This window comes from Ipomoea nil, unplaced genomic scaffold (assembly GCF_001879475.1).
Source record: "Ipomoea nil cultivar Tokyo-kokei standard unplaced genomic scaffold, Asagao_1.1 scaffold2827, whole genome shotgun sequence".
In the NCBI taxonomy this organism is placed as follows: domain Eukaryota; kingdom Viridiplantae; phylum Streptophyta; class Magnoliopsida; order Solanales; family Convolvulaceae; genus Ipomoea; species Ipomoea nil.
The window spans coordinates 29,390-56,227 of record NW_017619255.1 but is presented as its reverse complement, the minus strand read 5'-3'; the positions used below and the strand labels follow the sequence as shown (position 1 = coordinate 56,227).

The 26,838-nt window shown below is 39.8% G+C and overlaps 1 long non-coding RNA gene across 1 annotated transcript; it reads left to right on the top strand.

The window, feature by feature from the left end:
* On the top strand, positions 1–23,439 carry LOC109159442. Its single transcript, XR_002050566.1, has 3 exons — positions 1–13; positions 774–778; positions 23,277–23,439. It is a non-coding gene; the product is annotated as an uncharacterized LOC109159442 (long non-coding RNA).
* The last annotated feature ends 3,399 nt before the right edge of the window (positions 23,440–26,838 follow it).

The following is a 26,838-nucleotide window of genomic DNA, read 5'->3' as shown; positions in this document are numbered from 1 at the left end:
GTATGAAATGCTTGTTAAAATTCTCTACAAATGTGTGTTGTGCAAATTGAATAGTATGAAAGATATTTCACCCGTAAGAATTGGTTATGTACATGCTATCATGAATGTTGTTAGGGGAGACTGGAGTAAACTTATCTTAAGCCGAATTGCACACTTTGTGAAAGGTGCAAAAATAAGGAATGGGAAGTTCAACCGTATATTAGGGTTTGGTTTGCTCATTGGTGAGATTATCAAAAGAAAAGGGTTGACTATGAGGTCAAAGAAGCCTTTTGGGAGTAATAGAATCTTGTTTAAAGATCATGAAGTGATTAGTGATCTAAATTCCAAAAGAAAGAGGAAGCCGAGAGGTATCCCAGCTAGAAAAAGACCAGTTGCAGAAATTCTTGGTCTACCCTCTCAATACCATGAAAACCCTACATCAAGCCAAAATCCAAACACAAGCCATAACCCTACCTCAAGCCTCAACCCTACCACAAGCCAAAATCCTACCACATGTCTTAACCCAAATGCAAGCCAAAGTCTCTTAAATCCTTTTTCCCAAATTGCAGAATTGGAAACAATGTTGAATGAGGAGATTCATCAAGTTGAAGGTTTAGACTTTGTATTAGTGAATGAATACCGTAGAGTCCTAAATTGGAGAAAATGGAGACTTGGTCCTTATGATGAGTTGATGACTAAGGGACCAAGTATGCATGAAGAAGAATTGTTTTCATTAAATTAGATTGGCAATTTTGATGTTTGCCATGCAACCTTGTTGTCTACGGTGAATGGAGCATTTGTGAATAAATTGAAAGCCAAATTGGCCGAAGCTACTGTTGACTGCACTATTCAAGGTGATTTGCTTACTGAAGAAAATTTTTTAGTTGATATGGCCGAATTTGTGACAAGGGATGTTGAAGAAAATGTCATGTATGGTGTACATTTGCTGGATAGTGGCTTATATGATGTGAGTGTGTTAAATCTCACTGAAATAAGTCAAGACCAAAATGCCATGCAAGCTAGTCAACATACGGAGGAAATTCAATCTATTAATGCAGAAAGTGCACATGGTGACACTCACGTGCTACACACTCCGGAAAGGGAAGGAAATCTAGTGGAAAATCAAGCTCAATCTCACATGCTTGAAGCCAATTTTGCTCAAGAAGGAGCAAGGTGTTTTCTCTCATCCCGAGAAGAGCAAGAACTTGATGGCACACCTACAAATGAGAAATTAAAAAATCTGGAGAATGTTGTCTTAAGCCTTGTTGACCGAATGGAGAGCATGTTTCAAGGGATCTACACTCATGTGGATCAAGTTGTCAATATTCAAGGTGGAAAATTCGAAGCATCTTTTGATGAAAATCGGAGAAGTCAACAACATTTGATTGATACCCACCAAGCACTTGAAAGACAAGTTGGAAGTTTGAATAACAATGTCAAAGGGCAACTCAATGAGTTCTATATCCAACTTTCCCAAATCCTCAAGAATTCTGGAAAGGCAAATGAAGCAATTGCCGTGAGCCAAAGCCAAGGTATTCTCAATGTTGTTCATCAACATGAAAAGCAGATTAGTGATGTCCACACGGATCTCATCTCAGTTAACACCAAAGTGGGCTGTCTTCGGGGTTCTTATGAGAATATTTCCGAATCCATTTCATCTCTTCGTGAATCGGTTCATACACTTCTTGATTACGCCAAAAAGGGGGAAGAGAGATTCAGTCATTTGGAGAGCATGATTGAGATGATGATGACTGCCATGGCTAGCAGAAATGTTGGCACAAGCAGTAGTAGAGGTGGAGGAAGCAGATCTGCTGGAAGAAATGCACCAAGAAGAGGAGGATTGGAGTATTGGTTCGGTGGTGGTGAAGCTGGCAATCCAGGAGGATCAAGCAGTGCAAATACCACTAACCGTTCTTTTCGTGATATTGTTTGTGCAGGAGGAAACATTGAGCAAATAAATTGGTACAACCGTGCAGCTCTTTATTTGGAATCCACACCAAGAGATGGTAGAGTTGAAATGCCAAAGTTGGTATCTTTGAATGATCTACCAAAAGGAATGAAGAAAAGTGGTCCTATTGATCAAAACATGTGGGTTTCAAGTGAAAATTTCAGAAGAATTCAAAGCTATGCTAGAGCCTTGATGATTATGGTTCTAAGAGACTACATCAAAGTCAATGATGCCGAGCTACAAGATGGAAAAAGTCTAGAAGAGTGCATCATATGGTATGAGGAAGGTATACTGCCCGGGAACAACATCACTGAAGCTTTCAACTTCTATTCAGTTGGGCAGGTATGCAACAACTTTGCCATTAGTGACAATTTCGTTGATGTTCAGAAACATATTAACAATGTGCTCAAGGAAAAGAGAAACAAAGTGATTAGATGATTTGTATGATTGGTACAATTTTTGTGGTCCACGGGTACATGAACCCATGAAACAATTTGGAATGATTTGAATTATCTGTTTATGATGCTATTAAGTTGTTTCTTAATTTTATTATTTGTCTTGAAAGGTAACATTTTTAGCTTAGAGTGTATCAAATCGCATGAATTGGAAAAATGCAAAAATTCATTATCATTAAAATTCAAAAAATGCGAAATAGGAATATAGTGGCTAAAAATACCTTTCCTAGAGTCAAAATCATTTGTTAAACTCATCTTGGCTATGTCAATGAAAATAAAATCTTTTGAAAAATAATTGTTTTAAAAGACAAGCCAAATGACTGAGTATAGGTTTTGGCGTCATCAAAAAGGGGGAAAATTGATAGGAATATTTTTGTAAGTTTTGATGAGCCAAATGTATCTTTAGATCCCCTTAGTTTTTAAGTCTTTAGTACAAGCATCATAAATCAGAATATTGAAATCAGAAGGAATCTACCATAGGAAGAACAAAATTAATTTGAGAAATTAATTTTGGTCCTACGAGTATTCATCCGTGAAAGAAGCATAAAGAAATGGCGTTGCAAGGAATGATCGGATGAGCCTAACGGCGAAATGGTAGAGGTCCTTACTCTAAACGATCACACCCGAGATTGATTCCCCCCAAGGATCTATGCCTTTTTTAATAAGGCAGATTTTGAAGGAGCTCGATGTGTTCAAAAGAGCACGATGTGTGCTAAAAGAGCACAATGTTCTGAAAGGAGCAAAATGCCACCTAAGAAGCACAATGCTGTCAGAAGAGCACAATGCTGTCAGAAGAGCACAATGCCACCTAAGAAGCACAATGCTGTCAAAAGAGCACAATGCTACCTAAGAAGCACAATGCTACCTACGAAGCACAATGCTGTCAAAAGAGCACAATGCTACCTAAGAAGCACAATGCTACCTACGAAGCACAATGTTGTCAGAAGAGCACAATGTATCGAAAGAAGCACAATGTTCAAAGTCAAGGAGCACGATGTTCAAGTCAAAGGAGCACAATGTGGCAAAAGAGCAAGATGATCAGAAATTGGATAAATTTGAAGGAATTTACTCCAAGTCCACCCACATGCCACAAGACTCCAAAATTGCCTGAAAGACATTTGATCAGAACGGAAAAATATTTATGAAGGCATGAATATAAAAACTTATCCTAGAAATAAATTCTATCAGATGAATTTATTTCAAAGATTCGTTGGATATTCAAATTGACAATTAAAGTAATATTTTTAGAAACAACTAGAAAATCAAAGTTGTGCTAAAGAATTACTTTGTCAGGCAAGTTGACAAATCAAATCAAAATTGAAGATCTACTAATGTCAACAACATCAGGCTATGAAGATTCAAATTTCAAAATATCAAATTATCCTACTCCAACGGATATATTTGATTATCTATAAAAAGCCATGAAGACTTGAAGACAAAAGCAGAGATAGAGGTGAACGAGATAGAAGTGCAATACAAGTGCAAAATTCAAAAGTGCTAGTGCTCAAAATATTCTAAGAGACTTAGTCTGAATAGTCTCAAATCTAGTTGGAGAGAGAAATACAAATCCCTGTATTTGTAAATTGTAGAAAGAGTATAGCTGTGTGCAAAATACTCTAGTGAGTGTAGCTGTGTGCAAAACACTCGTAGTTGCTAAGTGTAGCTGTGTGCAAGACACTTAGTTGGCGTTGAGTATAGCTGTGTGCGAAATACTCGGAGTTGAGTATAGCTGTGTGCGAAATACTCGGAGTTGAGTGTAGCTGTGTGCGAGACACTCGGAGCAGGGTGTAGCTGTGTGCAAGACATCCGGAAGAAGTGCCTGTGTTGCACTTGTTCACTATTGTAACTGTGTGTGGAAAATAGTGAATTTCTCCTAGACGTGAAAGGAGAAAAGTGGACTAGGAAGATTACGCCACTTCCGAACCACTATAAATTGCCTCTCTCATTTACATACCGCACTTACATTATTTGCTATATCTATCTATCTCATCCGACTAACCCGTTTATTATTCACAGTTAATCTTAATCATCCGGGTTTAGTGTGTTCTCACGTATGCATGTGACTCAAACTTCTCGAGCTTAAATACTAATTTATTCTAAGCAAGTTTGACATGCTGCATGTAACATTCGTCACACGGACGACGTGACACGATATTTATTTACAATATTGAATATTGTTATTATATATTGAGTGCACCATCTCCTTTATATATTCAAGATATCTCTGTCACTTTACATATCATTTGTACCTATCTTACTTATACTTGCACACTTAATTTACTAGTTGGGCATAACTCTTTACTATTATTCTGCTGTGCAGTACAAACTTGCTCTATTTACTTGTTACTTAGAGTTGAAGTTACCGAAGAGTTATTTAATTTGAAAAAGCTTGAAAGTCTATTCACCCCCCCCCCCCCTAGACTTTCACCACCCTATCGGGACCAACACATGGCACGCAGGCCGAAAGGGAAACTATCTACTTCTACGCTCCAAGTTCTAGCGCGCTCTATTGACTTATTCTTCTGTGCCTGAAAGCCAAATATATCTGTTTAGCGAGAGATGCTGGTAACCCACACCAACGCGTTGAAATACAGTACATATAGATATATATATATATAGATATACGAAAACCATTTTGAGCATGAAGATATATTCTACGAACTCTAGCTTTTAAAACAGGGATATACTCAACAGATAGGGCTAAGCACAGACAGCAGTTATACCAAGCATATTGATGTTATCACATCTGTGCTTGTTTTTATGGTTATTTTGAATCATCACAGTAATTAAGCTCTTTAATTTTGCTTATTTAATACATGTTTTCCTTGCTATTATCATTTAATTATGGTTCGCACTTGTTTTGAATATTTTACGGTGTTTGTTAGTGTTTTTGAACCATTTTAGGTCAAAGATATGACCAAGGGGAGTTCAAGGATGAGTTTGGAGCAATTTTGGATGAGTTCGGGGCCCAGTGGACTCGACGCGTCGAGCCAAGGGCTCGACACGTCGAAATTTTCCAGTAGCTAATTAATTCGCGCACAGGAAGTCTCGACGCGTCGAGAAAATTCTCGACGCGTCAAATATGCGTCTGTTTCTGGGATAAAAACAGACGTCTAAAGAGGCGCGGATAAAAAAACAGACGCTTAAAGTGGCGCAGCTGGGCAAAATTCAATACAAGCGCGAGATCTCTTTTCCTAATATCAATTGCGCGGATTTAAAGGCTCATATCTCCATATTAACAGTTAGCAATTCAAGGAATCTTCCAAATTCTAAATATCATTAAAGACGACAATTTCTTTATTTAAATATAGGAATTAGAATTTGAGTCCAATTTGGTACAAGATTCCTATTTCATCTCAACTTTGTACCCACTATAAAATCCCTCCTTCCTCAACCCTAAGAAGGGGAGGAGGGAGACCGGGATAATTCAGAGATTCTTGGAGACAAGAAGGAGAGAAATCAAGAGCCACAAGTTGTCTTGGAAAGCAAGAAGAAGACTAGGGAGATTTGGGAAAATCGTCTGGTTAATTCTTGTACTCTTTTGATGATTTGTAATTCTTTATTTATATTTGCTATTTATAATTTAGTCATGCTTGGCTAAATTCTTTAGAGATTCTTGGGTAAAAGTGTTTATGAACCTATGTGCCTGAGCTCTCAGTTTCTTTAATATATTATTATTTGGGTTTAATACTTGTGTTGCAATCGTGATAATATTGTTTGATGCTTGTAATTAATGGCCATAGTTACTAGCTTCACAGTCATGTTTGTGTCACCAATGGGAGTTGGGGCATAAATTAGGGCACACACGATTGCATCTAATGGTTGGTCCTTGGGAAAGGGGAACTTATTAGGGGAAGTTTATTCTAGATTGTTGCCAATCGGGAGATGGTAGTAATTAGGAATAATTGAATGCTGATCTTTGATCTTATTGGGTGTTTAAGCCATGGGAGTGGAAATTCACTAGGAATAGAGATTACGGGAGTAATTCGATTCCACTTTGCATTCCCACACAAATCTTAATTCCAAACTAAATATTGCAAACGATAATTGGCACTAGGTGATTAAATACTTGAATCCCATGAATCTCAACTTCTCTCTAATTGTTTTCAAAATCCTGAACCTCTGTTTTATTTTATTTATTTTATTCCAATCAATCATCTAAGTAATTGTTAGGATTAGCTCTAATGAATAAGTTAGTAACTGGTGCTTCATACAACCACTTCCCTGTGGATCGATAACTCGTACTCCGAGAATTATTTGTTTGCAAATATACTACGCATCAAATATACAGTTTACAACAGGCAAGACAGATAAGATAAGTACAATTAATAATCATAACCCAACATATATGATTCCCAATATAAATCCCATAGTCACATCCCCAAGGCACTCATATCAACAACTCCACCATATCTCATCACATAGCACACTTTGTTGGCGCCACAGGACCAATCGCATGCCCATACATGAGGGTCAGCACATATAGCTCTGACACGGCCCCGCAGCACCCTGCCCCGTATCGCAACACGGAGGGGTCGATCGCAACCGACCAATGAACCGCAGCTCATCATAGTTTGATCGCAACCAAACAGTGGACCGCAGCCCAAGAGTATGTCATCTGACCGCAGCCAGGAAATATGAACCGCAGCTCATGTAGAAACGTTTGATCGCAACCAAACAGTGGACCGCAGCCCAGGAGCGTAAATCTGACCGCAGCCAGCTTCTGAACCGCAGCTCAGGAATAACCAATAAGATCGCAACCGAATTGGGGTAACATGCACACATAACACATAGCAAGCACATGCAACCCACATTAACACATTGGGAAGGGGGAGAAAACGTATAACAAAACCTATGCGTGATCCTTCACATACTAAGAATGATCCTAAGGGGTTCATGCTTCTTTCACCTAGGTCAACGGGATACCAATTCAACTAGCATGCAATATATAAGACACACACAACCTACGAACGGTACCCGAAATATCAAACTAGACATAGGCACGATAGACGGAGTCCGTTGGGACACCACGGGGGTCGGGGGAACATCAAACGGGGAAGCCGAAATCCCAAATTGGGGTACAAACCAGCGGGTAGCCGGTGGGTGAGGGATCACCCGCCGGCGGTAGCAAAACCGGGCAGCGGGTGCCCGGCGGGCAGCTGCCCGCCCGCCGGCTGCCCGCTGCCGGCGTTGCCCAAGAAGGCCGTGGGTAGGTGGCGGGTCCCCTACCCCCACCTACCCCCCACTGACTCTTTTTCACCAAAAACGCCCCGGGAACCTTTGTGCAACCCGAAACCATGCTTAGACACTTTCAAACGCAATTGATAACACACGTAGACAATTAACGGATCAAAATCAAGAAACATACGACACATAACCTATCATGCTTTTCTAAACGTAATCAACACCCGATCATGCGAATTCCCACCCAATATACCATGAATGATTCCATACGATACAACCTAGGGTTCTAATCGTTTTTAAATCAACAAGGACACAATTCATCTTCCAATATCAAGATTCGGTAAGAATATCATATAAACATCAAGAACATCATACAATCATCACGAACATCATATAATCATCAAGAACGTCATATAATCATCAAGAACACCATAATTATCAAGAACCCTTCATCATCAAGATCACCCATGGAATTATCCCATCAATCATCAATAATAACACAAATCATCAATACACAATAATATGGGGAAATCCTAAGAGGGGAATCATAGCTATGAAAATAGGTTTTGTTGAGACATGGGTTACCTCTTAGCCTTAATTAATTCCTTGGCTATGAAGGGTTTTTCTTTAAGCTTTCTTGCTTTCTTGATTTCTTCTAAGGAAATTCTTGGAGCTCTTTGGGGTGGTGAGTCGTTTATTGTGGTGGGGGGAGGGGGGTTCTAGGTGCCTCTTAAGTCCCCTATTTATATATTTAGGAGTCCTGGTTAGGAGCTAATATTATAGGCTTGCTAATTCTATTCCTTTTGGAACTAAGGATTGGGTTTAGGGATAAGGGCCCATGGACTATGGTGGGCCTTTCCTAATTAATTATTGTGATTTAATTCCTTCTTTTGGGTAATTTGTTAAATGTTTAATTAGTTTTAGGGATCGTAACACGGGGTGTTACACTTAACCACCTAAGATCAGGTTCAAATGTGTTTTGTTGATTTTGAGCATCCATTTCAGGAATGTATGGTAGATCGATATAGATCATTGGTGAAGATGTTGTGGAACTGATAGGATCATTTTGTTGAGTTGTGACCTTTTCTTGAGTTGTAGGTTCGGGTTCTGAAACCTTTAGCTGATATTTTGTGTAGGACGACAGTATATCTTCTTCGTCTGAAATTTCTTCATCGATGTCGGATTTTTCTCAAATTATTTGACGTTTTGATGTCGGATGGATTTTTCTCAGATTGTTCATCGAATTTAACATGAATGGATTCCTCAATTACCATCGTTCGTTTATTTAGAACTCTAAATGTTTTGCTTACTGAGGAATATCACATGAACAGTCCTTCATCAGCTCTTTCGTCAAAGGTCCTTAAATGACTCTTTCCATTGTTGTGGATGAAACACCTGCAACCAAAGACATGAAAATAACCAATACTAGGTATTTTACCTTTCCATAGCTCATATGGTGTTTTGTTGTGAGATTTGTTGATCAGGGATCTGTTTTGTGTGTAGCATGCCGTATTTACAGCTTCGGCCCAAAATCTCTTTGGTAGGCCTGAATACGAGGTCATTGTTCGTGCAGCTTCTTTCAAGGTTCTGTTTCTCCTTTCGGCCACTCCGTTTTGCTGAGGAGTTCGTGCTGCCGAGAGTTGATGAAAGATTCCATTTTGCGCACAAAAATCTTTTATGACTTTATTGACAAATTCAGTTCATTGGTCTGATCTTATTCGAATGATTTTGACCTCCTTTTCTGTTTGAAGTTGTCTTAAGAGATTTGGAAGAACTGTTTCTGTCTCATTCTTCTTCTTCAAGAAAGTTACCCAAGTATATCTCGTGTAGTCATCTACTATAACAAGAGTATACTTTCTTCCACTCAAACTTGCTGGATCAACTGGTCCAAAGAGATCCATATGTAGAAGGCTTAGAGAACGAGAGTTTGCCTCCATATCTTTCGACTTAAAAGATGATTTGAATTGTTTTCCCTTTTGACATGCCTCACATATTTTATCTTTCGTGTATGTTGCTTCGGGTAGACCTCTTACGAGATTTCTTTTGGCGAGCTTGCTGATTGTCTTCAGGTTTAGATGGCTAAGTCTATTGTGCCATTCTTGATTAAGATCTGCATTACTTTTGGCCACAAAACAAACGTTAGCATTAGAAGAAATCAACGATATTACGTATGTAACACCCCGAAATTTTTAAACTTTTGAAGCTTATATAATAAAGGTAAATTCTCATTAAATCCCAAAACATAATATAAAGAGTACGGGGTGCTATGCCACACCTGAGCTAGAGAACTCAGGTGCACAGGCTAACTAACTAATATCCTTAATAATGTAAATGTATAAGCATGGCACGCAGGCCGAAAGGGAAACTATCTACTTCTACGCTTCAAGACTCTAGCGCGCTCCAGTGTCTACTCCTCTGTGCCTGAAAGCTAAATATATCTGTTCAGCGAGAGATGCTGGTAACCCACTCCAACGCGTTGAAATACAATACATATAGGCATATATATAGATATAAGAAAAACCATTTCGAAGCATGAAGATATATCCTAAGAGACTCTAGTTTTTCAAACGAGGAATAGACTCGACAGATAGGGATAAACACAGTCAACAATTATACAATTCACAAGTATAGAGAGACAGGCTCGACAGATAGAGATAACCACATCCAATAGTCATAACCAAGCATATACAGTTTACTAGCATGTATCCTATGGTCACGTTTTCATAACATTCGTAACGTCAAACCATCCATATCTCATCACATAGCACACTTTGATGGCGCCACAGGACCAATCGCATGCCCATACATGAGGGTCAGCGCATATAGCTCTGACACGGCCCCGCAGCACCCTGCCCCGTATAGCAACACGGAGGGGTCGATCGCAACCGACCGATGAACCGCAGCTCATCATAATGTTTGATCGCAACCAAACAGTGGACCGCAGCCCAAGAGTAGTCATCTGACCGCAGCCAGGAATATGAACCGCAGCTCGTGTAAAATGTTTGATCGCAACCAAACGGTGGACCGTAGCCCGAGAGTGTAAATCTGACCGCAGCCAGCTTCTGACCGTAGCTCAGGAATAACCAATTTGATCGCAACCAAATTGGGGTATCATGCACACATAACACATAGCAAGCACATGCAACCCACATTAACACATTGGGAAGGGGAGAAAACGTATAATGAAACCTATGCGTGGTCATCCACAAACTAGGAATAATCCTAAGGGGTTCATACTTCTTTCACCTAGGCCAACGGGATACCAATTCAACTAGCATGCGATATATAAGACTCATTTATCCTACGAACGGTACCCGAAACATCAAACTAGACTTAGGCACGATAAACGGAGTCCGTTGGGACACCACGGGGGTCAGGGGAACAACAAACGGGGAAGTCGGGATCCCGAAGTGGGGTAATTTCCAGCGGATAGCCGGTGGGTGAGGGGTCACCCGCTGGTGGCACATTTCCGGGCAGCGGGTGCCCGGCGGGCAGTCGCCTGCCCGCCGGCTGCCCGCTGCCGGCGACGTCCCTCCTGGCCGCGGGTAGGTGGCGGGTCCCCTACCCCCACCTACCCCCCACTGACTCTTTTTCACCAATAACGCCCCGGGAACCTTTGTGGAACCCGAAACCATGCTTAGACACTTTAAAACGCAATTGATGGCAACACATAGACATTTAACGGATCAAAAGCGAGAAACATACGGCACATATCCTATCATGCTTTCTAAACATAATTAACACCCCAAACATGCGAATTCCAACCCAACACATTAATAATAACATCATACGAGTTTCACGTTGCATCCTAGGGCTCTAATCACAATTAAATCATCAAGAACGTAACCTGTCTTTTAATCATCAAGAAACAATACAATTTATCAAGAATATCTCATAATCGTCAAGAATCCGAATTCCCCAAGAATATCACACAATCATCAAGAAACCCTTTTCACCCTCAAGATTATCAAGATAAAACCATATCACCAATTATCAAGATCACATCACCAATGTAAACAATTCATCAAGACACAAGAATATAGAGGAATGCCTAAGAGGGAGATCATAGCTAAGAAAATAGGTTTTTGTTGAGACATGGGTTACCTCTTAGCCTTAATTAATTCCTTGGCTATGAAGGGTCTTTCTTTAAGCTTTCTTCTTTCTTGATTTCTCCTAAGGGGATTCTTGGAACTTCTTGTGTGGTGAGAGATTATTGTGGTGTAAGATTTAGGTGCCTCCTATGATCCTATATATATATATATATATATATATATATATATATATATATATATATATATATATATATATATTCCTAAGAGTCATAATTGGGGTCTAAATACTATGGGCTTGCTAATTCCATTCCTTATAGGACTAAGGACTTGTTTTAGGGATGAGGGTCCATGGTCCATAGTGGACCATATTAATTAATTAAAGAGAATCCTAATCATAATCTGAATAGTAAAAGGCCTACTTCCTTTATTCCTAATAGGTAACTAGGTCTAGGATTCCTAATTAGAATCTGAATAGTAAAAGGTTTACTTTCTTTATTCCTAATATGCTTAAGACTCTAATTTAGGCAAGGGTCCACGGTTCATGGTGGACCTTATTAATTAATTAAAGGGAAACCTAACTGAATTAAATCATATTTAATTATTATTAACGGGATTAATTAAATAATTAATCCGGGATTGAAGGCCGTAACACGGGGTGTTACAACATACATGTTCTTCTTTCGTTGTCCAGTTAAAGCTGTCTCGCCATTCTTCGTGTTCACGATTTTACATTCGTCCTTGGAAAATTCAACTTTATATCCTTTGTCACAGAATTGACTCGTGCTTAGAAGGTTGAACTTTAGCCCTTCAACATAGGACACATCTTGTATTGTTATTCCCTTTTTGATAATATCCCCCTTTCCACGAGTTTTGCCACTGTTTTCTCCTCCAAAGATGACTTTAGGTCCATCTACTTCTACGAAGTTGCTCAGATTGTTTTATCACCAGTCATATGTCTTGAGCATCCACTATCAACATACCATATGACTTGTTTTTCCTGCATCAAAGATTATATGTTTTTAGGTACCCCTTGAATTTCGAGTCCTTGAGGGTTAGTAGTCAACTTTGGAACCCACATCAACCTAGAGTCTCCACGACTCATCCTTGGTCATCTATACCCATTAGATGTGCGATAATCATAATGTATGCTGGCAAAAACTTTAGCATTATATCTTTTACGAAGATACTCCTAAGGAGGATTTTCATAATGCTTGAGATGATTGGTTTGTTTACGCAGATGAATTCTTTGTAGTTCTGCTTTAGACAAAGGTTCTGGGTAACCATACCAATCTTCTTCTGATGGCCCAGTCCATCCATTGCCTTACCCAGATCTTGTGAAGGATCTTTCGGGTTGTCTGATTCGTCCATTTTTGGGTTTCCTTGATCAGGATTCTCTCGTTTTGTTTTAGGACAATATTGCCTCTGGTCAACATTAGGTCTTTTCCTTGATTGAATATTCTTTGCAGGATGACCTTTCTTATGGTGTAGATTTTGTCTATTTCCATTTGGTCTATTCCTTTTGACATATTTTTTTCTAGGATTGCCTTTGTAAGATTTTTCATTTCGAGGATCCACAGTTTGTTGTACAGCCTTTCCTTTCGATAGGCTTGTTGACTGTGGTGTGGCATCGTTGTTAACTTTCGTCATTGGCTCAGACACCTGGGTTGGGCCTTGAACAAATGCAGCTTGAAAGCCTTCGTGTGAATATGCATTCATGGATTTGTTCAAGCAGGTTTGTGAAGAGGAGCTGGGGTCAAAACCAATTCCCGTTTTTTCCCCGGGCAGTCTGGATTCATTCATCATTCGATCCATTAGATTGGATGAGTTATTGAATTTGTCCAAGACTTCAAGCAATTCTTGCTCTCTCTTTTCTCTTGTTGTGCACTGCTCCTTCAGAGTGAGAACATTTTTCTCAAGTTGCTCCTTAGCAATGGTTAGCATAATGTTCTCGATTCGAACTTGCCATAGCGCATTGTAGCTAATCATGAGCCGAGAGTTCTCCTCCTTAAGTTTGGAGTATGTCCTATTGATCTCTTTGAATCTCCTCATCATTTCGGTAACTGATTCATTGGAGGTTTGACTCCCTACAGAACTTGACTCAGCTGAATAACAGGGAGATGAATGAGAGTTTACCTCATCTTCGTCAACCATAAGACATAGATCTTCTGATTCCTGGCTGAACAGGCATAGTAGTCCTTTTTCTTCTTCAGTACTTTCATCGTCTGAACTTGAGCTTGAGGAGCTACTTTCGGCCACAACAGTGTCAGAGGTTTCGTTCACTACCATTGCCTTCCTTCTTCTCTCGTTTCTGGAGCCTGAAGATTCTGGCTTGTCATTTCTTTTGTGTCTTTATCCAGTCTCCTTGGATGGGCTTTTGGTAGTGTTGCTATCTTGATGCTTGCTTACTATTGGATGAGGGAAATTGGCCTTGAAGTGCCCTGGTTTTCGACAATTGTAGCACAGCAGTTGCGAGTCCGAGGTTTCTGCCTTTGAGGTTTGAAGAGAACTTTCGTGTTGCTTTCGGTTACCCGAACGGTGAGAATCTTGAAAGTTGTTCTTCGAGACATGAGGGACAATCGAGACATGTTGTTTCTGCATGTTGTTTCTGAAAGTTTCTGCAATGAGGGACAATCGAGACATGAAAACAACGAGCACGGCCAAGATCTTTAGTGATCTCATGAACCTTTTCATTTTCCTGACAAATAGTGCATATTGTTCATCAGATAAAAAATCACAACAGTTAGATTTCGACCTGTTGGATGTTGATGCTGATTGGTTGGCCATGAGAGCGATATTTCTCGTTTCTGATTCTTCGGTATCTTTCGGTACATGTTCGAACTCATATGCTTTGAGATCACTAAAGATCTTGGTCGTGCTCGTTGTTTTCATGTCTCGATTGTCCCTCATTGCAATAACCTTCATTTCCCAAGATTTTGGCAGGCCACGAAGGATCTTCAGATTTCTTTCTTTCTCGGTCAGTTCCTTCCCGAGATCTGTCAGATCTCCCATGAGTCTGGTGAATCTCAGCTCCATGTCCATGATTGTCTCATTTGGAAGCATTTTGAAATCTTCAAACTTCTTCATAGCTACAGTCATTTTGCTGTCTTTCTCCTGCTCATCCCCTTCTCCTAGTTCCATTAGAACATTCCATATTTCCATGGCATTCTTGCACTTTCGGACTCTTGGGAACAAGGAGAAATCATGGGAGTTGTAGAGGATATTCCATGCTACGTTATCTAGGTTTGCTCTTGTCCTTTCTTCCGAAGTGTATGAATCTTTTGGCTTCGGTATCATTTGCTCAGCACCGGCCCCTTGAGCTGCTGCTTGTGTATTCGCCATCATAACCGTAATTGGTCCAGTTGTTATGACGTCCCACATTTCGTCATGTATGGAGCAGAGGAGTGCTTGCATTCTTATCTTCCAGTCATCAAATTTAGCAAGACTAAAAACAAGCTGCTTTGAGCGGTTAGCATGATCCTTTTCCATTTTGCAAAAGTTCGTGCAGAGTTGAAAAATATGCAGTTTTTCAGAATTTTGATAGGGGATCTACCAGGCAGTAAAAGCAAAGCCTTTTGTTCCTAGGATGTTGTCAAATCGGACATACAAAACATTCTTCTCGTTGTTGAAGATAAAGAATGCTTGGTGAGAATTATCTTTAATGAATCTGCCCTTTCGAGATAGTTGACAACTCCTGATTAATTCTCGTTGTTGTTCATCACGCCTTGTGTCTTCTTTCGGCTTGGAGACCCTATCAACTAGACATAACTCATTTTCGTGTGTTTGTCTATCTTAACACGAGTTACAAGGGAGTTATGGCAACTCTCGTCTAGGACGAAAGTAGCAATCGAAAAAGTAAATAGTTAGGGGTCTACTTTCTACATTACATTGGTATCATCAAAATCCTAATACAAGGTTCCTAACAAATAGGTTTGAAAATTTCATCTCCCTCCAACGGGTGGAATTTTCCTCACCTATAAAAACCCACCTTCATCAACTTAGAAGGTGCTGGTTCTTATCACTCGATCTATCCATACGCAAAAGCTCTTAAACGCTCTCATCTCTCTCAAGCTTTTGTGAACTAGTGTTAAGGTGGAAAGATACTTGAAGAAGCTCATTGATCCTCATCTTTCACCTTAAGGAAGTCTTGCCATTTGAACGAAGCAATCATTCCTCCCCGTCAAGACTTCATCACGTTGGAGAAATCATAAATCATTTTCTACCAATCTCAACTCTGAAGAAGAAGTAGATAGAGGCGGAGTAAACTCAAGGAGTTGAAAAACCTACAAAGGCTGTCTGGCTTAGTGATCAAGGAAGTCTTTGTGTAATTGTACTAACGAGTGATAGTGTAACCCTTCCATAAGTTGTGGAAGAAGAGTGGAGTAGGCAAAGTTGACCGAACCACTATAAAAATCTCGTCTCCCTATCTCTTTACTTTTGCTTTCAATTTCTGCATCATCTCATCTTTCGCATCACCACCAAAACTCTCGTTATAACCAAAAACGTGCAAAGCAAATAAATGAAGTCAACATTTCCGCTGCGTCAAAAACACCGGAAGGTCGTTTTTAGGGCAAAACACGAAAAGAGTCTATTCACCCACCCCCCCCCCCCCCCTCTAGACTCTCCTACAACTCTATCGGGACCAACAAAAGCCCCAAACCTTCATTCCCATTTTTGTTTCCCATGCTGTAAACCTTCCCATTATGAGCTATGATTGATCAAGATGAGCATGGTTGTGTGATGTCGAATCGACAAAGCGGGCAGGTTGCCTGTTTCTCAAGCCATGTAGCAATGCTGTAACACCCCGAAATTTTAAAACTTTTGAAACTTATATAATGAAAGTAGATTCTCATTAAAACCCAAAACATAATATAATAGAGTACGGGGTGCTATGCCACACCTGGGCTAGAGAACCCAGGTGCACAGGCCAACTAACTAATATCCTCGAGAATGTAAATACATGAGCATGGCACGCAGGCCGAAAGGGAAAACTATCTACTCTACGTTCCAAATCTCTAGCGCGCTCCAGTGTCTACTTCTCTGTGCCTGAAAGCCAAATATATCTGTTCAGCGAGAGATGTTGGTAACCCACTCCAACGCGTTGAAATACATTATATATATATATATATATATATATATATATATATATATATATATATATATATATATATATATATATATAGAAATACGAAAAGTCATTTTGAAGCAGGAAGATATATACTTAGGAGACGCTAATTTTAAAACCAGGAATAGACTCGACAAATAGGGATAAGCACATTCAACAGTTATAATCACGCATATAGAGATACTAGCATATATCCTATGGTCACAGATTCACTTCATCTCGTTCACATCACCACTCCAATTCGTATCTCATCACACGCAAGCACACTTTGGTGGCGCCACAGGACCAATCGCATGCCCATACATGAGGGTCAGCGCATATAGCTCTGACACGGCCCCGCAGCACCCTGCCTCGTATCGCAATACGAAGGGGTCGATCGCAACCGACCGATGAACCGCAGCTCATCATAATGTTTGATCGCAACCAAACAGTGGACCGCAGCCCAAGAGTAGTCATCTGACCGCAGCCAGGAATATGAACCGCAGCTCATGTAAAACGTTTGATCGCAACCAAACGGTGGACCGCAGCCCGAGAGTGTAATTCTGACCGCAGCCAGCTTCTGAACCACAGCTCAGGAATAACCAATTTGATCGCAACCAAATTGGGGTATCATGCACACATAACACATAGCAAGCACATGCAATCCACATTAACACATTGGGAAGGGAGAGAAATCGTATAACGAAACCTATGCGTGGTCATCCACATACTAGGAATAATCCTAAGGGGTTCATGCTTCTTTCACCTATGCCAACGGGATACCAATTCCACTAGCGTGCAACATATATTGTTAGGAATAAAGTGTAATGGTTTTGATATGCCAAATTTGTATTTGTAGATCCCCCAATTTTATTTCATAGGTCTAGTAGAGTCTTAGACCATGATCGGGAAATTATTTAATTATCAAAAGAGAAAAACAGAGGAAAATGGATGAAAATAGAAGAAGAAGATATAAAGCCGAAAATCAAGAATTTGTCTGGAGAAAATGACAAATTGAAGAAGAAGTTGAATGATATGAATTCACGTCGCTACTACTCAAAGAAGATATCCCAGAAGAATTTTCGTGAAGAAAATTAATATTGGAAGAATGCATGAAGTTGACTTGGAGATCAAGCATCTATGGAAAGAAAGAAGTACATCAAATATGATTGGAGATTTAATCAAAAGCTGTATGGACGAAGTGGATGATGCTTGATATATTATTCGAAATGGCTTATGTTCAAAACTCACCATCAACAATTTTACAAGGTAAAATTTGAGAAGTCAAATTAAATTAATCTGATGGAGTTGGGCGCTAGTTTAGAGATGCAATTCTTGGGAGCCGATTTCATAGAAATTGAAATTGGAAGCTAGTTTCGAAGCAATTGAAATTGGGAGCCAGTTTCTCATGGAAGCTAGTTTCGAAGCAAAGCAATTGAAATTGGGAGCCAGTTTCAGAGAAATTGAGATTAAAGCAAAGCAATTGAAATTGGGAGCCAGTTTCAGAGAAATTGAGATTAAAGCAAAGCAATTGAAATTGGGAGCCAGTTTCAGAGAAATTGAGATTAATTGAAATTGGGAGCCAGTTTCAAATGGAATCAATTCAAGTTGGGAGCCAATGTAGAATGGAATCAAAGCAAAGCAATTGAAATTGGGAGCCAGTTTCAGAGAAATTGAGATTAATTGAAATTGGGAGCCAGTTTCAGAGAAATTGAGATAAATTGAAATTGGGAGCAAGTTCAAGTTGGGAGCCAATGTAGAATGGAATCAATTCAAGTTGGGAGCCAATGTAGAATTGAAATTGGGAGCCAATTCAAGTTGTAGTATGAGATGCAATTCAGATTGGGGACCAATTAAAAGAAGACATTGAGGAGCAATTGAATTGAGATGAAATTCAAAGAACAAGTTGGGAGCCAATGTAGAATTGAAATTGGGAGCCAATTCAAGTTGTAGTATGAGATGCAATTCAGATTGGGGACCAATTAAAAGAAGACATTGAGGAGCAATTGAATTGAGATGAAATTCAAAGAGAAGTCCAATTTCAAAGTCAACATTGAGAAGTAATTGGAGCACCAGGAGATAGAGAAGTCCAATTTCGAAGTCAACATTGAGAAGTACAATTCAGATTGGGGACCAATTAAAAGAAGACATTGAGGAGCAATTGAATTGAGATGAAATTCAAAGAGAAGTCCAATTTCAAAGTCAACATTGAGAAGTAATTGGAGCACCAGGAGATAGAGAAGTCCAATTTCGAAGTCAACATTGAGAAGTACAATTCAGATTGGGGACCAATTAAAAGAAGACATTGAGGAGCAATTGAATTGAGATGAAATTCAAAGAGAAGTCCAATTTCAAAGTCAACATTGAGAAGTAATTGGAGCACCAGGAGATAGAGAAGTCCAATTTCGAAGTCAACATTGAGAAGTAAGTATGGGATGCAATTCAGATTTGGGACCAATTAAAAGAAGACATTGAGGAGCAATTGAATTGAGATGAAATTCAAAGAGAAGTCCAATTTCGAAGTCAACATTGAGAAGTAATTGGAGCACCAGGAGATAGAGAAGTCCAATTTCGAAGTCAACATTGAGAAGTAATTGGAGCACCAGGAGATGTTGGGAACCAATTGCAAGTCAAAGTCAATTGGGAGCCAATTACAAAGGAGAAATTCAAATTGGGTGCCAATTACAAGCCAATTGAAATTGGGTGTCAATTACAAAGGAGAAATTCAAATTGGGTGGAAGTTCAAAGCCAGTTTGAAGTCTGAGAACACCCAGACGTGAGAATGAAGAAGATGAAGCAGAACTTACAGAGAAAAATATTCTCACAAGGAAAATACTAGTTTAACTAGTATGGGATTAAAATAAAGATTATTTTTGAATCCCAAAGATACAAGGACCACTTCAAAGCTGATCAGAGAAGCCATTCTACACCAAAACTGAGACCCAGATATTTCTACTCAACGTTAAACCAGAGGAATATCAGATGAAGTTTGGGAGCTCATTTACATGGAGATGAAACTCCATCAACGGCTAGCTTATCTCTTTCTGACATTTTTGCAGAAGATAAGATAAGATCTCTGACAAAAGATACAAGATTTAAAAAATGAGAGCGTCTCTTTCCAACGGACAGATTCTCATTACCAGCTATAAAAAGATGAAGATATGAAGACTTGAAGAATACGAGTGCAGTAGAGCAGATCACGAACTCACGAACAAGAGAGCAGAAAATTCGAATCCATCAAAGGATCGAATAGAGCAATTAAGCTTAAAAGAGCAGAGAGCTAAAATTCTAAGAGCTAAAATCTTCAAGTGTGAGAAAAGAACTCAGAGAGCTTCAAGAGAAAAATATTCTGAGAGTTCTTAAACAGAGCAAAGCAGAGCAAAATATCAAGTGCTTTACTTGATATATTCAAAGAGAGAAAACACTCAGAGCTATCAAGAGAAATCATTCCAGAGTGTTTATCTTCATCAAAGAGACCTGCGCATCATTGAAGATCATCTACAGAGTCTCAGAAGTTGGAAGCAAGACAACACTTGTTTTGGAGCAAAACAAGAGAAGGGAGGAAAGTAGCACGGAGCTGTGAAATCCTGGATTGTCACACGGAGCTGTGAGATCCGAAGCAGCAGTGTCGGAGGCACTGGGCGTGATTGGTGTGGGCTTGGTGATCAAAGCACCAGATCACGGATACGTTTCTACCGGAGTGTGGAAGACGGGGGGAAAGTAACGCGGAGTCGTGAAATCCTGGGATAGTAGCGCGGCGACGTGAAACCTGAAGCAGCAGTGTGGTGTCACTGGGCGTGATTAGTGCGGGCTTTGTGATCAAAGCACTAGATCACGGAAATTCATTGTATCTTGGAACCAAGGAGTGGTAGATATAGTGAATTGGCTCTTGGAGAAAAGAGCAAGTGGAGTAGGAGGATTACACCACCTCGCGAACCACTATAATTGTCTTGTGTTCTTTACTGCTATCTTTACATACCGCTCTTTACATATTCGCTCTCACGAAGATATACTGCTCACACAATCTCACACACACTTTATGTTTATTTATTTCCGCTGTGCACCATACTCTAACAATCTAGTTAAGAGTTTTGGTTTATCTCTGTCTTAGCAATTGTTGTGCTGTGCAAAAAGTTTGAAAGTCTATTCACCCCCCCCCCCCCCCCCCCCCCCTTACCTCTTTTGGGACCAACATATATATATATATATATATATATATATATATATATATATATATATATATATATATATATATATATATATATATATATATATATATATATTTATATAAAAGACTCGTTTATCCTACGAATGGTACCCGAAACATCAAACTAGACTTTAGGCACGATAGACGGAGTCCGTTGGGACGCCACGGGGGTCGGGGGAACATCAAACGGGGAAGCCGGGATCCCGAGGTGGGATAATTTCCAGCGGGTAGCCGGTGGGTGAAGGGTCACCCGCCGGCTGCCCGCCGGCGACCAATCTCCGGGCAGCAGGTGCCCGGCGGGCAGTCGCCTGCCCGCCGGTTGCCCGCTGCCGGCGGCGTTATTTCCGACCGTGGGTAGGTGGCGGGTCCCCTACCCCCCACTGACTCTTTTTCACAATAAATGCCCCGGGATCCTTTGTGGAACCCGAAACCATGCTTAGACACCTTTAAACGCAATTGATGACAACACGTAGACAATTAACGGATCAAAAGCAAGAATCATACGGCATAATTTCTAACCAAAACAACACCTGAGCATGCGAATTCCCACCCAATACAACAAGAATAACACCATACGAATTTCACGATACATCCTAGGGCTCTAATCATATTTAAATTAACAAGAACATAACTCATCTTTTAGTATCAAGAAACATCAAGATTCATCAAGAATATCACACCATCATCAAGAATCCCTTATCATCATCAAGATTATCAAGATTACACATACAATCATAACACCAATTATCAAGATCACATCATCAATATCATAAACGATTCATCAAGACACAAGATTATAGAGGGAGGCCTAAGAGGGAGATCATAGCTAAGAGAATAGGTTTTGTTGAGACATGGGTTACCTCTTAGCCTTAATTAATTTCCTTGGCTATGAAGGGTCTTTCTTTAAGATTAATTCTTTCTTGATTTCTCCTAGGGGGATTCTTGGAACTTCTTGTGTGGTGAGGGATTATTGTGGTGTGGGTTCTAGGTGCCTCCTATGCCCCCTATTTATATACCTAAGAGTCCCTAATTAGGGTTAGTTCTATTCCTTCTAGAACTAGGGGATTGGGTTTAGGGATAAGGGCCCATGACTATGGTGGGCCTTTTAATAATTAATTATTTGATTTTAGTCCTTTCTTTTGGGTAATTAATTAAATGATTAATTGGTTTTAGGAGCCGTAACACGGGGTGTTACAAATGCAGCTATGGTGAAAGGTGTGAGAACATGGCAATGGTGTAATATTCACTCCCACCGAAAACGCTTCCCAACAAATGGAACACGATGATGATTCCTCTTCTGCACCACTACTCTTGAACTCTTCTTGCTTCAACCCGTTAATCTCACCCCAACTCAAACCCCGTGGCGGGTTCGACGACTCACCCTCCTCCTCCTCCTCCTCGTCAATCTCCACGCGAGCCGTGACCACCAGTATACCGTTGTCTTCATTGAGGGCCAAACGGGCTAGTGAAACTCGTCGCGCGTACATTGTTGGAATAAGGGACTACATGATTGAATGAGAAGCAGAGAGAACGGATTGAAGAAGAAGAAGAAGAAGAAGAAGAAGAAGAAGAAGAAGAAGATTGTATATTTCTGATATGAAAAGTATGCTATTACAGAGAAGACAAAGAGCTTATATATGAAGCTACGAAGCGGTTGAAACAAAAAGATCATATTAGGAGGATTAGACAATAATAGCCCTATGCTATTTATTTTTATCCTCCAACACCCCCCCCCCCCCCCCCTCGTAAGCTGAGCGTGTAGATCCTGCATGCCCAGCTTAGACTTCTACTTTCACAGAATTGATGTTTACGCTACAAGCCAAGTAAAGATTGCAAAGATACATAGCACCAAGGTAGTTAGGACTGCTACTGCAAATCCAGGCTTCTCATTGAGTCCACCAAGGATGGTGGACCTCCTTTTACACCCATTCTTTTCGGGCATTTTCTCATGCAATTTTCTATTGCTATTGCATGTTGCTTCCTTAGTTTCATCAGACTCCTTACTCTCTTGTATAGTAGTTGAATCATCCACTCTGCCATTATCCTCAACTTCCTTTTTTTTTTTTTTTTTGGAAGAATCATCAACCCCTGATATTAGAAAGACTTCATCCTCTCCTACATAAATCATGTCTTCCAAACCATACTCATTTCTTTCTGTTGCAGTTTCCTGAGGAACCCAAGCCCTAAGAGATTTGTCCCATTTGTACTGAGTACCATCATCATCAGTAAATTCTTCTTCACCCTCTGATGGAATGGAAGGCCTGTCTAGATCATCATTGATCTCTGCTTCAGCCTGTTTGACCTCATTTTGAAACTTTTCAAACTCATCTTCATCATTAACAGAGGTCAGACCAGTTGGCATCAAGATTCAATTCACAATAAAGCCAGCATAATCCTGAGAGCAAACAACAGTCTTGCCAAACCTTTCTGCCAAGCTCTTTGTTACATTATACGTCTCATCTGATTTATCTGCACCCCTGATAATTTAAACCAGTTTCATAATCGGAGGAGGATTCATAAAATGCACGCAAATCACCTGTGTAGGACAAACAACAAATAGCTTTTTCTTCATAGATTCAGACTCCACAATAGCCTCAATAACAATATCCACAGACTGGAAATCTTCCAAATTCTGTGAACATTTTAGACGCCTGATCGCATCACCACCTGATAATCCCTTCTTCGACGCCATTACATCGGGAGAAAAAATGAGAGAAAAAAGCTCTAATCACCATGACTGATGGCGATTTGCTCGTTATTTTTTCACTCTCCAAAACAACGTCGACATCGTTGTAGACAGATTTGACGAGGGACTCAATATTTCCCTCCTGGCGGAAGACGAGAGGAGCAGGGACAGAAGCGGAGGTCGCATTAATGGAAATCCCGGCGGAATCGTAACCGCGGTACTCCAAGCGTCGCAGGCCATTGAAGAGAACTTCTAGAATGTAGCGCCGAGACGTCCGACGAACTACTTGAATCGCCTTCCTCTGTGGAACGACTATGGAGGTCTGCTGCTCCGAACTCGGATTCCTCTGCGGAATCGTTGCCGATGATGATCGAGCTGGCGATCGAGCGATTAGATTATCCACACCTTCTGGATTTTGGCTTCTCTGGCGCTGCGAATTCAGATTCCTCTGCGGAATCGTTGCCGATGCTGACCGGACTGGAGATCGAGCAATCAGAATTGACGGACATCCTTGGATCGCCTTCCGCTGCGGATCGGCTACGGGCGTCTGCTGCTCCGAACTCGGAATCCTCTGCGGATTCACTAGGATTGCACAGGGGCTATCGTTGTTGTTGATAAAAAAAAAAAGGATTGTCTACTTTCTCGACGTAGTTCCTCTGAACTTGTGGTGAGAGATTCCTCTGCGGAATCGTAAGATTTGGACAACTGGCGATTCAGATGTCGGCGTCGCTTCATTGACTTCTCCGGCACCGGAAAGTGCAGCAGCGTAGGTGAACTTCCGCTGCTCTGATACCATGTTAGAATAAGGGACTACATGATTGAATGAGAAGCAGAGAGAACGGATTGAAGAAGAAGAAGATTGTATATTTCTGATATGAAAAGTATGCTATTACAGAGAAGACAAAGAGCTTATATATGAAGCTATGAAGCGGTTGAAACAAAAAGATCATATTAGGAGGATTAGACAATAATAGCCCTATGCTATTTATTTTTATCCTCCAACATACATGAACATTTGTCGGGAACGCTCGCTAGCTATGGAGGGAGCCAATCCCGGCATCCGCTCAAAAACTTGGGCCATAAAAGCCCCGAAGTTGAAATAGGACAACGGGACGTTATGCCATGGAACCGTGTTCACCATTCATGGTGAACACGGTTCCAACGGTGTTAGTACACCGTTATCTTTTTTTTTTTTTTTCTTAATTAATTGTGTGACTTTTCTTCTTTATTTTCACATTTTGCGGTTTCACTTTAATTTGAGGTGAACAAAGATTTCGGACATTCATAAATTATGAATTCATGCCTGCACATTCACTTTGGAACCATGCCTACACATTCCCGTCCGAAATCACGGACATTCATAAATTATGAATCCATGCCTGCACATTCACTTTGGAACCATGAGATTATGAATTTTCTGTTATGAGATTATGAATTTTCAGTTATGAGATTATGAATTTTCTGTTATGCGATTATGAATTTTCTGTTATGAGATTATGAATTTTCATTACATTCATAATTTCGGACATTCATAAATTATGAATTCATGCCTGCACATTCACTTTGGAACCATGCCTACATATTCTCGTCCGAAATCACAGACATTCATAAATTATGAATCCATGCCTGCACATTCACTTTGGAACCATGCCTACACATTCACTTTGGAACCATGAGATTATGAATTTTCTGTTATAAGATTATGAATTTTCTGTTATGAGATTATGAATTTTCAGTTGTGAGATTATGAATTTTCTGTTATGCGATTATGAATTTTTTGTTATGAGATCTCATAACAGAAAATTCCTAATTTGATCAAACGCGCGCAGTTAACTCCACATCTGCGAAATTTTTTTTTTTTTGCCTAAAAACGACATCGTTTTACCTTGTGTTCACCATCCCCCCGTTAATCTCACCCAAACTCAAACCCCTTGGCGGGTTCGACGACTCACCCTCCTCCTCCTCCTCGTCAATCTCCACGCGAGCCGTGACCACCAGTATACCGTTGTCGTCATTGAGGGCCAGACGGGCAAGTGAAACTCGTCGCGCGTACATGAACATTTGTCGGGAAAGCTCGCTGGCTATGGAGGGAGCCAATCCCGGCATCCGCTCAAAAACTTGGGCCCTAAAAGCCCCGAAGTTGAAATAGGACAACCCAACACGAGAATCCAAGGTAAGAGGAAAAGAAACGCTCGAATCGGTGTTTCTCTCATAGGAATCAACAATCTCACCCCGCCGCCGATCTCTCAAGAAAATCGTGCGTTTGTGTTTCAAAACAATTTCTATTATTATTGTTCTCGTATCCCTCCCTGAACGCAACGTCGACTCAAACGAAAATCTGATCGAGGGTGGTCGGTAGTTTACTGTCGCCATCGCCGGAGATCGAGACAGAAATGATATGATACTGAAAGCTAGAAGCATAAGCGTACCTAATTTATAGTAGGATTAGCAAAGTTGAAATTCGAAAACTGCTCTAATTTTTTTTTCCTTTTTTGGTTAAAATTTCGTATTAAATATTATATTATATACTATATAATAGGACTTATTTCCCTTTTAATTTTATTATGCATTTACGAATTTATCATATATCCTCAGTATAAATTACATAATTTTAACTTTTTAAAATTGTATAAGTGATTGAGCATGCAGATATGGCTTTATATTTTTACTAGTATTTTTGCCCGTGCGTTGCACGGGATGAAAAAATGACGGTCAAATTTTTTAATCAAATAAATCGCTCAAATTGATCAGATTTTAATTTTTCCTTTAATGAATATGATTATCCGTTAACTTTTCCGTTAAATATTATCTTTTCCGTTAATTTCTGTTAGTTCACCGTTAACTTACTCATTGATTTAATAAGAAAGGTCTTATGTTCGAACCTCATCCCAATCAAAGTTGACATAATTAGTACTCTATTCTACTCTTATTAAATTAAATTAACAATAATAATTTAGTAGCTACAACATTAGTTATATTGTCTTTATTTTTCTCCAATATAAAAATTCTTTACATTGAAATTCATCAATTGATTATATTCGCTACATTGTCCCTACAATGTTTTTATTAAAAAATTATTCATTATCAATAAATTAATTAAGAGAAATAATTTTATTAGTTATATTGTCTTTATATTTCTCCAATTTAAAAATTCTTTACATTCAAATGCATCAATTGATTATATTCATTACATTGTCTATTATCTTTTTTGTTCACTATTTTTTAA